The following is a 4,780-nucleotide window of genomic DNA, read 5'->3' on the forward strand; positions in this document are numbered from 1 at the left end:
TTGAAAGGAGGGGGGTTGGGGGTTTTGGGGGGTTAATTTAGGTGTTTCGTATATTGTGTTAGCTAGCTAATTAATAGAGAGAAGTGTCCTCTCTTATGTCCGTGCTTGGTCGACGCTACGTAGTATATATACATAAGTGATCGAGAGAACCATTCAGTGCAGAAGTTCGTCATGCATACCGAGAGAAGTGATCGATCGACCTCTCCTTCTCCGAGAGATTGGTCAAACAACAAGTTTTTTACTGGCTACATACATGTACAATATGTATAAGATCTCTTAATTACAAACCCCTAGCATTTGAAATCAACTTCCACATGGTATTCTCCGGCTTTACTGATGACGTGTTCAAGAAAGAATCCCGCCAATTCCTCTTGAATTGCTTTCATGCGATCTGGTTCTAGGAGTTCATCCCGCATCTGCCACGTCTAATTTGAAGAAGGGGGTTAATTAATACATATATATGAATGAAACTCAACAAAAATGATGGTGTAATAAAATAAAATTGTGAATATTATTGCTTACGCACTTCATATTGTCTTCTAGAGTAGCCCCGCTTGTTTTTCAAAGTCGCGTTGTGGATGAACTCGCACACGTAGTATCCACAGAAATCATTCCCTTCCTCCTGCCACAAGCACTTTACGAGAAATAGAGGTCAATCAAACTGATAATGAAGCATCATAAATGGCATTGATGAAAGTATAGCTATAGAATCAACGGGAGATGCGCGCAACTAGCTAGCCAGCAGTACTTACTTTCGGGTATATATATCGCAGCTCCTTCGGCAGTCCCGGAGCTTGTGCGGTGAACTGTTTCCAAACCCTGCAAGACAAAGAAAATAATTATTATTACTTGAGACATCAGGAAATGAACAAAAAGTTGCCGATATGATGCGATAATGATCGATTGAACTTACTTGCTGAGCATTTCAGTCATGTCCGCATAGGTGCTGGGATCTTTCCGTCTCGAGTCTAAGACGGTTACTAGTCCACGCTCAAGCTTAATCTCCAGAAGAATATAGTGGTACCTGCGCACGCATGCATAACTCATCAATTACATTAACCTCGCTCGAGTAATAAGGGAAACCGAATATGCACAGGACAGTAACACTCACGGGCCGTTGTAAGGAAAGAGTATGGTATCTTTGTTTTGATTTTTGATCAACGATTGTAGCAAGTTGTCCTCGGCCTCTTCGACGTTCTTTTCAACCAGAAATACATCTATGATATTTGTGTTAATGAATCCAATATCATAAATTTCTTGTTTTTTGCACTCGAGGATCTTCAATCTGCATAATATATTGAGGATAATTAATTATAAATACATGCAATGAAAGAGCCGAGCTATATATAGAGACTTAATGACAGAAATAGTACTTACAGGCAGTAGCAAAAGACCATTAATTTATCGAGGGCCTTTTGATTGAAGAACTCGAAGAACTCCTCAAATGGAACACACAACAGATCATTTGAAACGAGGTCGTGCTCCTCTTTAATGTTCAGATACAAACTGTTCGTCCCCTCAGACTTCCTGCAGGTTTTCATGTACCAACTATGGAATCTTCGCATCATTGTTGTCAGAGATTTTTCATCTTTGACGAGAGGCTTCCCGTACTCGTATCTGAATACGTCCACCTCCATGAAATCAGGAAGTGCATCGTCAGGCAGGTAATCTTCAAGATTGTCATAACCGGCCACCGTCCCCGGAGGATTAGACACATTGAGCGGGGGGCACGATTGTTGTGCTTGTTCGCCGAGCTGGGCATTTTTTCCCCTTTGCTCGTTGTTCTTTTGACCTTTTATCACTGACAGTAGTTCCCGACCGCTTGGCTTGGAGATATGTCTGTTCAGTAATGCGCTCATAGTTGGTTCTCGGCGAAGACTTTGGTGGTTTCCTCAGGGCATCGAGAGTGCGCTTTGCTTTCACCGGATCTACCTTCTCCTCCGGAGGTGGATGTCTCTTTGCTTTCACCCCTTCAAAGAACTCCTTCACGTGGGCCTGCACGATCGTATTGTTTTCCTCCTTGGTCCTCTCGTACGGTAACTTCTCTAGAGGCTTTAGAGGTGGACCGTATCTGTATTGCCTCTCTCTTCTTGTGCTGCTAGACGCAGGAGCAGACGGAGCGGCTGCGGCATCTGTCTTCTTTCGTGCTTGCTTACGAGGCGGAGGAGAAGGACTACGACGCGCCAGAGCAGCCGGGGCGGCGGCGGGTCTCTTCCACCCTTGCTGGCGAGGCGGAGAAGGAGGAGGCGGAGTGCCGCCACGTGCCGGAGAAGGAGGCGGAGTGCCGCCACGTGTGCCCTGATCGTCACTCGCCGGAGGAGGAGGCGGTGGAGGAGGCGGAGTGCCGCCACGCGTGCCCTGATCGTCACTCGCCGGAGGAGGAGGTGGTGGAGGAGGCGGAGTGCCCTGACTCGCCGGAGGAGGAGGAGGAGGCGGAGGCGTCCAGTTCAGAAGGTTGATGAGTTCCTTCCGCCATAGGCATGGAGTCTTCAGAGCAGAATCCAACCTAGTCTCCCCTTCACCGGTAGGGTGCTCAAGCACGAGGTCCTCAAATCCCTCCGTTATTTCATCCACCATCACCTTAGCAAATCCTTCTGGAATCGGCTGGCAGTGATAAGTTGTGCCGGGTCCACTAGGATAAACTTGGCCAACAGCCGCCTTGACCTTCAAATTCATCCATCGCGCCATAATATGGCAATTTTGAGACTCCGTGATACCATCCACGGGATAGCTGGCAGGAGCCGTCAAGACATGCTCCGGCTGAAGCAGCTCGGTGGAAGCCACGCTGCTTCTCCGCTGAGATGGCGGGGTAGCTTCGGCAGGTCGTTTGTTGCGATCTGCTGCTTCTCGTACCTCTTCTCGTTCCTCTAGCCCCATTACCCTTTCGTGCAGCGCCTGCATTTGGTCCTGCTCCAGTTTCTTCCTTCTCTCGTGGGTTTTGTAACCCCCTGCGTCCGGAAAACTAACCTTCCACGGAATGGAGCCTGGCGTGCCTCGTGTCCGTCCAGGGTGCTCGGGATTCCCAAGGGCCATTGTGAGCTTGTCCTTCTCCCTGTTTGGAAGGAACGTCCCTCGCTGCGCTGCATTGATATAGCGTCGAAGGTTCTTGACTGGTGTTTGCAGTTGCTCGTCCGTCCACTGACACTTCCCTGTTACAGGGTCCAAGGTTCCGCCAGCCCCGAAGAACCAAGTCCGGCAATGGTCTGGCCAGCGCATTGTCTCTGGTTCGATCCCTTTTTCAAGCAGATCATGCTCAGCCTTGGACCACTTAGGCCGGGCTTTGAGGTAGCCACCTGACCCCGTGCGATGGTGAAGCTTCTTCTTCGCAGTATTTTGCTTGTTTGTCGCCGACATCTTCTTACTCTTTTCCGATGTCTTGTGGGCCACAAATGCGGGCTAGTGATCTTTGATCTTCTCATATTTGCCGATGAATTATGGTGTCTTTTTTTTCTTGACAAATTGGTTCAGCTCTTTCCTCCACCTCCTCATTAGGCTTGCCATCTTCTTAAGAGAACAAGACTTGATTAATTGCTCTTTAACTGGCTTCTCCGGATCCTCCTCTGGCGGTAGGGTGAAATTTGCCTTCAGCTCAGTCCAAAGATCTTCTTTCTGCATATCATTGACATAAGACACCTCAGGGTCTTCATCCTTAGCAGGCTTATACCATTGCTGGATGCTGATCGGGATCTTGTCCCTAACAAGAACCTCGCACTGAGCAGAAAATGCCTTCCTTGTCCGGATGGGTTCAATCGGTTCGCCTCGGGCGCGATTTCTATGATCTCAAACTTTTCATCCGAGCTCAACTTTTTCTTCGGGCCTCGTCTCCTTACCGAAGTTGTGCTCGATCCGGAGGTCTAGAAATTATAAGGAACAAAGACGACAGTAATTAATATGTGTACATATACCAAAACAATGGATGCATCAATTAACTAGTCAGCACGGACTTAACTAATATATATATACCTGGCCGGACTCGGTTCGGTGACCGGAACAGTCAGCACGGTCTCCTTCTTGTACCTCCATTATGTCACCGGAGCCATCATGAACATAGTCCTCCTCTTGTACCGGCATTAATGGGTCGAAGCCATCATAAACATAGCCCTCTTCTTCATCCAGTCCTTCCTGACCATCGGTCTCGTTGAGAAATGACGCAACTTCATCACTTCCTTGTGCGATTATTTCCCCCAACATCGCTTCTGTTTCTTCGTCTCGGGAGTGCTCCATAGTTTCTGCAAATATTTACAACATGTCAATTATTATTCAAACATGGTACAGATGGATATATATATATTAGTGGCAAACGTAGAACTAGCTAGCTAATCACAATAAGGAATCATGTTAGTGGCCTCGACGCTGCTTCTCTAGGATTTGGGGTCGCCTCGACACAATGCTTCAAGGGTTTGGGGTGGCCTCGACGACAATGCTCTTTTAACTTGATAAATTTGGGTGGCCTCGAGAGAGTTAATTTGTCGGATAGGGGCGCGGCGGGAGGGGGTAGGAGACCAACATCATTTTCTCTCTAGGGTTTGGGTGTCCTCGAGAGTTATCGGGGAGGGGGTATCGATACCACCCCCTAGCTTGTGTTGAAGTTTCTTCTTTCTCTCCTCTATTCCTTTCTTTCTTCTTCTCCTCTTCTTTTTCTTCTTCTCCCTCGAGAAAGAAAAATAATTAAGGAAAAGGAAGAAAAGAGAAAGAAGGAAGAAGGAAGAAGAAGAAGAAAAAAAAGAAGAAAAAAAAGAGGGGAAGAAGAAAGGAATAGTGGAGAAGAAGAAAAAATAGA

Source organism: Triticum aestivum, chromosome 5B (assembly GCF_018294505.1).
Source record: "Triticum aestivum cultivar Chinese Spring chromosome 5B, IWGSC CS RefSeq v2.1, whole genome shotgun sequence".
In the NCBI taxonomy this organism is placed as follows: Eukaryota; Viridiplantae; Streptophyta; class Magnoliopsida; order Poales; family Poaceae; genus Triticum; species Triticum aestivum.